Below are 12497 nucleotides of genomic sequence, written 5' to 3'. Positions count from 1 at the left end.
CCGTGCTCTTTTCCAGAGGGGCTGCAAGAACCCGCATGCCCACCGACAGTGCAGGAGCGTTCCTCCTGATGCAGAACCTTCCCTGCCAGCAATTTTCTAAGGAGGAAACAGAAAACCTGGGGGATAACGTGACTCGGACAGCGTCCGGCAAGCAGCCCCAGAAAATCACCCCAGGGTTCCTGACACCATGCCCTGGGAAGCCATCAGAACGCCTCTATCCAGGGGATTCCCAAAGACCCCCCTTCTGACTTCACCACCCATGTTACTACAAAGAAAGGATGCCATGGCCAACTCTCTAGAGGGTCCACTGAGTGAAAGTAGAAAGTCAAGCTTCCCTTTTCAATCCTCCAAGGCTCCTTGGTATCCTTTTGAATGTTCCCTCTGCCCTCATCGGAACTCTTTGGATAAAAAAGACAAATCCAGGGGTTGCCTGGGTGGCTCAGTGGGTTGGGCCTCTGCTTTCGGGTCTGGTCATGATCCCAGGGTACTGGGATCAAGCCTCGCATCGGGCTCTCTGCTCGGCAGGGAGCCTGCTTCCTCCTCTCTCTCTGCCTGCCTCTCTGCCTACTTGTGATCTCTCTGTCCAATAAATAAAAATCTTAAAAAAAAAAAAGACAAATCCATTAGGATCCATCCCGTTGGACAAAGGAGAAGCCATCCTCCAAGTCTCTATCTGACCACAAACAGCCACCTCCCTCTAGATGCCGGCCATTCCACCACAGCCTAGGACCCATGGAATCAACTGTGTTCGAGGAAGGAATGCATTCTAGGTCCCAAACACACACAGAGTCCATCTCATCTTCCTTTTTGAATCCAAGGGATTGCCTAGGAAAGAGATGTTCCAAATATGTCTGAGAGCCAGAAAGAAGCAGAGAAAATGAGATCCCCTGCCAGGTGCTCCCTGCAAGGAAACTCAGGAACCCTAGCACCCACACTCTATGGCTGACAGCTGCATTCATGGGACTTTTTGGCTCCACTGGAGATGAGAGAACACCCAGCATGTTTGGGGTGAAAGAGAACTTTGGTCTCCTGTGTTGGCATGGATGTGCCACTGTGCCCCACTGGCCTGCTGTTTTCTCTGAATGCAGACGTCCTGGGACAAGCTGCAGGACAGATTCTGATGCTGATTTCCAGACTTTAGGTCTCGTGGAGCCCGAGCGAAGAAGGTTTGTCAGGTGCGGATAAGTAGGCACCTCCCACCTAAAGCCTACACACCTGCTCCGATTCCTGGGAGAAGAGACACATGCTTGTTTCTTAAGTGGTCATCCACTTCCTTCTCAAGCCGGCCAGTGCCCTTGTCCTTTTTGGAGAAGCAAAGAGACTCTTCCAAACAGAAACTCAACCCCTAGGTTGCAAAGGCATCATGGGTTGAATTGGGTTCCCCGGTCTCCAGACCCCCACCCGTGGTGGCAAGCAGCATTGCACCCTACCATGCTCTCTTGCTCCGCAGCTCATCTCGCCCTCCAGTGGCGTGAATCGGTACTGCCAATCCTTCTACAGACTCCATGCAGCTGCGAAAACCCTCCACAGGTCTAAAGCCACACTGACACTGTCCCTCCAGATTGGGACCTCTGGGCCACACCCCAGTTTCTCTCTGCTACTCAAGAGCAAGCCGTGCAGAACCCTAGGAATTGAACAACCCATATGCCCCCCCTCCCCAGTCACAAACTCACAGCCTGACGGGTTCTCTGACACTGTGCTCAACTCAGTCCCCAGGGTTCTTGCCTCAGCACCAGCAGATCAGGCCTGGAGATCCCTAAGCCCTAACCCTCACCCTAGTTTGGGCTTTCAGTCTTCCATTCTTAGGGACATGGCTCCCAAGCTCCCCAGATACAGGACTCTGTATCATGGCTCCCAAGCTCCCCAGATACAGGACTCTGTATCATGGCTCCCAAGCTCCCCAGATACAGACTCTTGAGTGACACTCCAGAACTTCGCCAGCCACGGGGTAGGAAACCATGCTTTTTGGACCTGCGCTGAACCCACATAGGGGGAGACACCTACATGTCCCCCTAAAGCCAACTCCATCATCAGTGGGCCCCCGGCCATTGAGCCATATTCCCCTGCACCGCAGGATGCATGCCTTCATTTCAGCCCTGGGGGGCCCACCTCTGCTCCAGCAGATTGGACCTGCTGTGCCCCTAGGACCTAACCCTAATCCTATGTGGGGTGTACAGACTTCTATGCCCAGAGGGCAGGCTCCTAAGTCCACCAGACTGGGGATGCCTGAGACTCACACAGTCCCTTAGCTGGCCACCTAGAGTGAAATGGTGCCATTTGAAACTGCATAGAAACCTCAGAATGGGAGAAACTTGCATACTCCAGGAGAGCAACCCCAGCATCTATGCCCCCGCAGACCCAAACCCCCAAGACTCTGAACTGATGCCCGCCCTCAACTAGTCCATCAGGAAGTCCTCCTCCATACCGGCAGATAGAGCCTATAATGCCCCTTGACACTAATCCTAACGCTAGTTTCCGTTTTCAGGCTTCCATTCTGAGGGGCCTGGCTCCCACACCACCCAAGTTAAGGACCCCTGAAAGACACTCCAGGACTCTGTCAACCACCCAGTAGGAAACTGTGCAGTTCAGAGCTGTGTAAAACCCTCAAAGAGGGATTAACATGAAGGCCCCACTTGAGGCCACCCCCCACCTTTGGCGCCCCACCAGGCCACAAACACGGAGGATCATGCCCATCTGGAACCCCTCCCTCAAATCTGCCCCAGGAAAGCTCCCCTGAGTGTCCGCCCTCAGGTGAGCTGCGTCGGCCCAGCCCGTGTTCCCAGATGGCCGCTACAGGCACCTAGCAAGAAAGCACTCTAGACCATGGGTGCCAGCGCGGCCCGAATCATGGCCCAACACCGGACAGTTCTCACGAGATTTCTGCCCAATGATTGGGGCAGAAAGGTCGTGAGAACTGGCTGGTGAACCCTCAGTGAACTCGCCTTCTGCAGCGATTGTGTACAGGGCCACTGCCTGGGCCTGGCCCCGGGGCCACGAGTGGTCATGGCCTGAACCCTGTGAGAAAGCCCTCTATGGGCCAGGCGCATGGGACACCTACACCACCCACTATTCAGCCCCCTTGGGTGATGCCCCTGGGACTGGACGATCAGGCCTGCCATGTCCTGGGCCCTGGCCCAAACCCTTGGCTGGGAATCAGGCGTCCGTCCTCAGGGGATATTCCCTCCAGTCCTCCAGATTTGGGACCCCACAGCCACACCCCATGACCACCTGCCACCCAGGAGGAAACTGTGCCCCTTGGAGCTGTGCGGAACACTCAGAGTGGGAGAAACCTGCCTGCCACCCCTGAGGCCATCCCCCACCTTCAGCAACCACCAGGCCACAAACATGGAGGCTGATGCCTAGCCACACCCCCTCCCTCTACTCTGTCCCTGGAACACTCCCCTGTGTGTCAGCCCTCGGAGGAGCTGCGTGGGCCTGGACCGTGTTCCTGGATGGCCACAACACACACTGAGCAATAAAGTGCTCTAGACTGCAGGCGCCAGCGCAGCCCAAAATGCCACCCAACACCGGCCAATTCTCACTTGCCTTCTGCCCAAATTGATATCAGGCCTGTAAAGGCCCCAAATGCCCCAAGTTGATATTTATTTGGGCAGAAGGCCCATGAGAATTGGTCAGAAAAATCCCTGGCAAAGTCGCTTCCTGAGGCGCATATCTGCAGGGCCTCCACCTGGGCCTAGCCCAGGGAACTGAGTGGTTGTGGCCCAAACCCTGCAAGAAAGCCCTCTTCAAGTCAGGTGCAGGCGAGACCAGCATTTCCTGCTACTTAGTCCCCTGAGGTGCGTGCCCTGGCACTGGCCGATCAAGCCTGACATGCCTCTAGGCCCTGGCCCTAACCCTTGGTTGGGTTTTCAGTTTTCCTTCCCCAGGGTCCTGTCCCTCAAGCACTTAAATTTGGGAACCCTGAAACACATACCAGGAGTCTGCCTGCCACCCAGGAGGTAACCATGCCATTCAGAGCTGCAGAAAACTCTCAGAGTGGGAGAAACCTGCTTGCCCCCCAAGGCCACCCTAGTATCTGTGCCACCCCTGAACACAAACCCAGACTTCGATGAGCCTCCTGATGCCCGCCCTCCATTCAGCCCACCGGGGAGCCTGCCTCTGCACCAGCAGATTGGGCCTGCCATGCTCCTAGACCCTAACCCTAATCTAGTTTGGGTTTCCTGGCTTCCCTACCAAGGGGCTTGGCTCCCAAGCCCCCCATATTAAGGACTCCTGAGCAACACTCAAGGACTCTGCCAGCTACGTGGTAGAAAATCATGCCATTTGGAACTGCACCGAACCTTCAGAGGTGGAGAAACCTGCATGCGCCCCTAAAGCCACCCCCCACCATCGGCGGCCCACCTGGCCATAAAACAGGATTCCACCATGTTGCCGGATGCATGCTCTCAGCTCAGCCCTGAGGAGAGCTCACCTCAATGCCAGCAGATCGGTCATGCCATGCCCCAGGTGCTAACCCTGTTTTGGGTATTCAAGTGTCCATTCTGAGGGACCAGACCACCAAGCCCCCCGGATTAAGGACACCTGAGCTGCACCACAAGGCTCTACTGGCCAAGAGGTAAGAAACCATGCATTTGGAGCTGCACTGAACCCTCAGAGGGGGAAAAACCTTCATGCCCCTCGAAAGCCACTCTCATCAGCAGCGGCCACTGGATTCTGCCACGTGCTGGATGCATACCTTCAACTCAGCCCTGAGGGGACCTGCCTTATCACCAACATATTGGGTATGCCATGCCCCTAGGCACTAACCTTAACCCTAGTGGGGTATACAAGCTTCCATACCCAGAGGGCTGGCTCCCAATCCCACCAATTTGGAGATGCCTGAGACTCACGCTAGCACTCTGTTGGCTGTCTAGGGTACAATGGTGCCATTTGGAGCTGCACAGAAACCTCAGAGCAGGAGAAACCTGCATGCCCCCCGAGGCCACCCTCAGCATCTGCGCTCCCCAGGACCCAAACCCAGACTCTGATGTGCCACCTGCCACACACCCTCAATTCAGCCCAATGGGGAGCCCAACTCAGCACCGGCAGATCGGGCCTGCCATTCCCCTAGGCCTTAACCCTAACCCTAGTTTGGGTTTTCAGGCTTCCTTCCCGAGAGGCCTGGCCCCCAAGCTCCCCCGATTAAGGACCCCTGAGTGACACCCAAGGAATCCATGCACCACTCGGAAGGAGACCTTGCATTTTGGAGCTGTGTCAAACCCTAGGAGGGGGAGAAACTTATGCCCCCCCCAAAGCAACCCCCACCATTGGCAACCCCTTGGCATGAAGCCAAATTCTGCCGTGGCACTGGATGCATAACCTCAACTCAACCCTGAGGGGAGTCCACGTTAGTGTCCCCAGATCAGGCCTGTAATGCCCTTAGGCCCTAACCCTAACCCTAGCTGGGGTGTACTGGCTTCCATTCCGAGGGGCCTGGGTCCCAAGGTCCCCGGATCAAGGACTCCTGAGCCATACTGCAGGACTCCACCTGGCATCCAGGAGGAAACTGTGATTGTGAGCTGCTGGGAACACTCAGAGTGGGAGAAACCTGCATACACACCTCAGGCCACCTTCACCTTTGGCGCCCCCTTCTGCCAGGAAAGGCCAGAGCCTGAGGCTCAGGTTCACACCCTAACTCAACTCTTACCTAGGAAAGCTCGCCTCTGCGGGGGGCCTCCGGGAGCTGTATGGGCCTAGCTCACAGACTTGCAGGGCCCCAACACGCACCTAGCAAGAAAGTGGTCTCAGTATGGGCCAGTGCATGTCCTGAATCGCTACCCATTGCTGGCGAAATCTCACGGGCTTTCTGCCCAATTCGACATCAGTTTGGGCAGAAAGCTCATGAGATTTGGCCGGAAAACCCGGCAGTCTTGCTTCCAGCTGCAGGGGTCTTCAGGTGAGAACCCGGGCCTGGCCCAAGGTCCTGCATAATGTTGCCAGAAATCTATGGAAAGCACTCTAAAGGGCGGGTGCAAGTGTGGCCACAGTAGTCTCCAAATTCTGGCCAAACCCACCCTCTACTCAGATCCCCAGGAATCCCAACTCAAAACCAGCAGGTGGGGCCTGCCATGCCCCTAGGCCCGAACCCTAACCCTGGGCTGGGTTCTCAGGCTTCTGTCTCCAGAGGCTTGCCCTTAAGCCCTCCAGATTGGGTACCCCTGAACCATACTGCAGGACTCTGCCTGATGCCCAGGAGGAAACCTTGCTGTCTGGAGCTGTGGGAAACACTCAGAGTGAGAAACTTGCATGCCCACCTCAGGCCATCCTCGCCTTCAGTGCCCCCTTCTGCCAAAAAAAAAAAGCCAGAGCCTGAGGCTCAGGCTCACACACTACCTCAACTCTGGCCCTGGGGAGCTCACCTCTACGGGGGGCCTCGGGTAGCTGCATGGGCCCAACTTGCGATCTCACACCTATCAACACGCACCTATCAAGAAAGCACTCTCAGCACGGGGCTGAAACACGGCCCGATTTGCCTACCAACACCAGCCAATTCCCACAACCTTTCTTCCCAAAAAGATGTTGATTTGGACAGAAAGCTCCTGGGAATTGGCCAGAAAACCTGGCGAATTTGTTCCAGCCGTGGGGGCCTTCAGGAGAGACACCTGGCCCTGACCCGGGGTCCCGAGTGGTGCCTCCCAGGGACCCCCCTCAGCAGGCAGATGGGGTCTGCCATGCCCCTAGGCCTGAAACCTAACCCTGGGTTGGGTTCTCAGGCTTCCATCCCCACAGGCCTGGCCCTCAGCCCTCCAGATTGGGGAACCCTGAGCCATACTGCAGATCTCTACCTGCCGCCCAGGAGGAAACCGTGCCATTGGGAGCTTCAAGAAACACTCAGAGCAGGGGAGACCTGCTTGTCCACCTCAGGCCACCTTCACATTTGGTGCCCCCTTCTGCCAAAAAAAGCCAGAGCCTGAGGCTCAGGCTCACAGCCTAACTCAACTCTGTCCCGGAGGAGCTCGCCTCTGTGGGGGGCTTCTGGGAGCCATGTGAGCCCAGCTCACAGTCGTGCAGGGTCACAACACGCACCTAGTGAGAAAGCACTTTCAGTGCAGGGATGGCACGTGGCTCTAATCACTGCCCAACGCCGGCCAATTCTCACCAGATTTCTGTTCAAATCAATGTCTATTTGGGCAGAGAGATCATGAGAACTGGCCAGAAAACCCTGTGAGCTTGCTTCCAGCTGGGGGGCCTTTGGGGGAGCTGTCTGGGCCTGACCGGGGTCCTGTGTGATGTCGCCAGAAGCCTACAGAAAGGCACTCTAAAGGGTGGGTGCACGTGCAGCCCAGGTCGCCCCCGAATGCCAGCCGAACACGCCCTTTACTCAGTCCCCCAGGGAGCCCGCCCCAGCACTAGCAGGTAGGGCCTCCATGCCTCTAGGCCCAGACCCTAACCCTGGGTTGGGGTCTCTGGCTTCCATCCCCAGAGGCCTGGCCCTCAAGCCCTCCAGACTGGGGAACCCTGAGCCATACCACAGATCGCCTGCTGCCCAGAAGGAAACCGTGCCTTTGGGAACTGCGGGAAACAAAGTGGGAGAAACCTGCATGCCCACTCAGCAAACCTTCCACCAAAAAGAAAAATTTGGAGCCTGAGGCTCACACACACACCCTAACTCAACTCTGTCCTCTGCCCTCACGGGGGGCCTCGGGGAGCTGCATGGGCCTGGCTCACGATCTCTCACAGCCACAACATGCATCTAGTGAGAAAGCGCTCTTGGCACGGGGATGGTGTGTGGCCAAATCTTCTCCCAACCCTAGCCAGTTCTCACGAGCTTTCTGCCCAAACTGATGTTGATTTGGGCAGAAAGCTCATGAGAACTGGCCAGAAAGCCCCGGGGAAGTCACTTCCAGCGGCGGGGGACTTCCGTGGAGGCACCTGGGCCCAGCCCAGGGTCCCGCGTGGTTGCAGCCCGATGCCTGCGAGCAAGCACTTGAAACACCATGTGCAGCCCAGTCCAGATAGACTCAGAACGCCAGCCAAACCCACCCTCTCCTCAGATCCCCAAAGGAGCTCGCTTCAAGGGTGGCAGGTGGGCCCTGCCTTGACCCTAGACCCTCACCCTAACTGAGGTTGAGTTCTCAGGCTTCCATCCCCAGAAATCTGGCCTCCTAGCCCACCAGATTGTGGACCCCTGAGCTACACTCCAGGAGTCCGCCTGCCATCTAGGAGGAAACCGTGTACTTTGGAGCTGCACAGCACCTTCAGAGCCAGAAAATCCTGCATGAACCCTGAGGCCACCACCGCCTTCAGCAGCCCCCCAACCCCCGGCCACAAACCTGCAGCCACATACCCCATCTGATGCCCACCCTCCACTCAGTCCCCGGGCGATCCTGCTTCAGTGCAGGCAGATCAAATCTGCCCAGCCCCTAGGCCCAAACCCTGGCTCTAAGTTGAATTTTGGACTTCCATCCCCAGAGGCCTGGCCACCCCAAGCCCTTCAGACTGGGGATCCCTTAGCCATACCGCAGAAATCTGCCTTCCACCAGGGAGGAAACCGTGCCCTTGGGAGCTACATGAAACACTAGAACCAGAGAAACCTGCATGCCCCCTTCAGGCCACCCTCACATTTGGTGCCCCCTTCTGGCAAAAAACACAGAGGCTGACACTCAGTCTCACCCCCTCCCTCAAATCTGCCCCAGGAAGCTCACTCCGTGGGGATCTCAAGGAGCTGCATGGGCCCAGCTGACAGTGTCCCATGACCCCAACATGCACCTAGCAAGAAAGCGCTCCCAGTATGGCACTGGCGCGCGGCCAGTATCGCTGCCCAGCGCCGGCCAATTTTCACGAGCTTTCTGCCCAAATCAATGTCAATTTGGGCTGAAAGTTTGCAAGAATTGGCAAGAAAACCCTGGCAAACTTGCTTCTGGGGGAGGAGGCCATCAGGGGAGCTGCCTGGTCCCGGCCCGGAGTCCCTTGTGGTGTCACCCAAAGCCTGTGATAAAGCCCTCTACATGCCGGTACACAAGTGCATGGGATCAGCTCTGAACACCAGCCAACACCGCCCGTTACTCAGCATCCCGAGAGATTGATACAGCACTGGTCGGTGGGCATGCCATGCCACTAGGCCCGATCCCAAACCCTGAGTTGGGTTCCCAGGCTTTCTTTGCCAGAGGCCTGGCCCTCAAGCCCTCCAGACTGGGGACCCCTGGGCCACACCTCAGGAGTCTGCCTGCCACCCAGGAGGAAAACGTGCCCTTTGGAGCTTCGCAGAACCCTCATAACAGGAGAAACTGTTTTCTCCTGAGTCCACCACCACCTTCGGCAGGCCCCTTGGCCACAAACCTGGAAGCTGACGCCCTGTCTGATGGCGGCCCTCTCCTCAGCCCTCCGGCGATACCACCTCAGTGCTGACATACTGGACCTGCCATGCCCCTAGGCCCTAACACTAGCTCTGGGTTGGGTTTGGGCTTCTATCCCCAGAGGCCCGGCCACCCCAAGTTCTCCAGATAGGGGACCCTGATCCACACCCAGGACACTGCCTGCCACCCAGGAGGAAACTGTGCCCTTGGGAACCGGGAAAAATCCTCAGAGCTGGAGAAACCTGCATGTCCCCTCTGGTCACCCCTATTTTCGGAGCCCACTTCAGGCCAAAAACCCTAAGCCTGACATTCACCCTCACCCACCCCCTCAACTATGCCCCTGGGGAGCTCGCCTCTGCAGGAGGTGGAGTGGGAGCCCCATGAGCCTGGCTCATTCCCAAATGGCCCAAACACTCACCTAGCAAGAAAGCACTCCCAGCACAGGGCTGGCACACAGCCAGAATCGCTGACCAATGCTGGCCAAGTCTCATGAGCTTTCTGCCCAAATCAACATGCTCATAAGAATTAGCCAGAAACCCCTGGTGAACTTGCTTCCAGCGCCAGGGCCCTCTGGGGGAGCCTGCTGGGGCTGGCCTGGGGTCCCATGTGGCTGCGACCTGATGCCTATGAGAAAGCCCTCTAAACATCAGGTGCAGGCCCGGCCCAGGTCGCCTCTGAAAGCTGGCCAAGCCCAGCCTGTCCTCAGCCCCCCGTAGAGCCCCTTCAGCGGTGGCAGGCCCTGCCAAGCCCCTAGGCCCAAATCCCAACCCTTGGCTGGGTTCTCATGCTTCCATCCACAGAGTCTGGGCACTGAAGCCCTCCATACTGGGGACCACTGAGCCACATCCCATGGGACCGCCTGCCCCCCAGAAGGAAAATGTGCCACTTGGAACTGCACAGGACCCTCAGAATGGGAGAAACTGCATGTGCCCCTGAGGCCACCACCAACTTTGGTGGCCCCCCTGCACAAACTCGGAATCTGATGCCCCGTTTGACCACCAACAATCCCGTGGCAATAGTCAGCCCCACAGCAATCTCACCTTAGCACTTTTTTTCCTGTACTCCTAGACTCCCATGGGACTCTTCATGGGGCATATTCTGGGAACAAAGCTCATGTCAGGGCCACAGAAACCTCTGACACTGGTTATAATGAGACTCTGTGACATCAGTGGAGTCCCAAACATGGAACATCTCAGAGTTTGTCTACAAAGACATGGTTGGTGGGAAACCCACATGCTGACAGAGGGTAAAGGAAGATGAAAAAAGCTAGGCTTTTCCATCGTGACTGCACAAGTGGCCTAGGCCAGACCCATGCCAGTGCAACACAAGGCCCAGGAAGCCAGTTGCTCCATATCATTGCTGAGGGCTGAATCAGACTCGTCCTGAAGCCCACACATGTTAGATCCTCTGCTACCTCAGGAGAACCACAAATGTGCTCATGGTATTGGCCTGAACAAGATGAGTACCTGTGTGGTGGTGGTGTCCCTAAACATCTTCCACAAGGCAAAACTTTGGTAACAAGATTTCTTTCAGTACGATTTCATGTCACATGCGTCCACGAGTCCCTAAAGCTGACTGTGTAGAACATTAAATATGTAGCTGGTTGTGGCTTTCAAACCTATGGTGCTGGGCAGAGCACACTTGATATTTCTTTTGGCTGCTTTCAGAGTAGGATGACTTTTCCCGCCTTCATGTCCAACCGCATGACAGGAACAAAGGCAGCACACACCTACACTTCAACATGTCAACAGAAATCAGCAAACCCACGTTCTCACAGGAACTAAAGGTTCAGGACCAGGGTGACAGAAAAGGGAGGCTGATAACAAGGAGCCAAAAGAACACGTCACATGCATGTGAGCTGACCCACTTCGCTACCTGTCGGAAGCGAGCCATGCCAGCCGGGAGGGAGCCCCGCCTGCACCCAGTCCATCTGTCTGCTGCCCTTGAGCAGAGCAGAGGATTGCTGAGCTGTCGGGGGGAGATGGCCCGCTGGCCACAGATGCTACCTGCTGAGGACCTATATAGCACAGCTCCTGGTCCTCAGCTAAGATGAAACAATAATTGTGTTTAGTGACCTATTTCCGGGGACAGAGAATGTGCTCAGTGCTTTGGTGACTATATCCTCTCCCACTGTATTGTAAAAACACCTTAGGCAGGTGACACTGACATACACAAATCTGTCCATAGTTAATGTATGCAACTTGACCCTGACCCTAACCCTAATATCTAGCTAAGAGATACCCGACTTAGGATATTGTTCATAAATTGGAGGATGGTTTTTAGAAGCTAAGGAATTCAGGGACCAACCTTCTTTGGTCTTATTCTCCCTTGAATCCAATAAATGGGAACACATTTGGCCACGTGCCATCTGGAGAGTGGCCACATGAAGGCAACAGTGAGTAAACATTGTCCTGACCCCACTGCAAAGCCAGTTCCTCCTTCATCCTGTCAAACCTTGTTCATTCAATGTTTACAGATCATTGTAGAGAATATGAAAAGTTTGACTTTGCTGGATTTTTTAAAACCAAACTAATTCTTGAAAGAAGTTGCTGTGGCTGATATCGAAGAGATTACTGCCTATGTTCTCCTCTAGGATTTCAAGATATGTCTCCAAATGCAAAGGAAACAAAAGCGAAAATAAACTTTTGGGACTTCATCAAAATCAAAAGCTTCTGCAGGGCAAAGGAAACAGTCAAGAAAACAAAGAGGCAACCCACGGAATGGGAGAAGATATTTGCAAATGACAGTACAGACAAAAGGCTGATATCCAGGATCTATAAAGAACTCCTTAAACTCAACACACACGAAACAGATAATCATATCAAAAAATGGGCAGAAGATATGAACAGACACTTCTCCAATGAAGACATACAAATGACTATCAGACACATGAAAAAATGTTCATCATCACTAGTCATCAGGGAGATTCAAATTAAAACCACATTGAGATATCACCTTACACCAGTTAGAATGGCCAAAATTAGCAAGACAGGAAACAACACGTGCTGGAGAGGATGTGGAGAAAGGGGAACCCTCTTACACTGTGGGTGGGAATGCAAGTTGGTACAGCCTCTTTGGAGAATAGTGTGGAGATTCCTCAAGAAATTAAAAATAGAACTTCCCTATGACCTGCAATTGCACTCCTGGGTATTTATCCCAAAGATACAGATGTAGTGAAAAGAAGGGCCATCTGTACCCTAA

This window comes from Mustela erminea, chromosome 4, assembly GCF_009829155.1.
Source record: "Mustela erminea isolate mMusErm1 chromosome 4, mMusErm1.Pri, whole genome shotgun sequence".
In the NCBI taxonomy this organism is placed as follows: Eukaryota; Metazoa; Chordata; class Mammalia; order Carnivora; family Mustelidae; genus Mustela; species Mustela erminea.
This window is presented reverse-complemented; position numbering follows the sequence as displayed.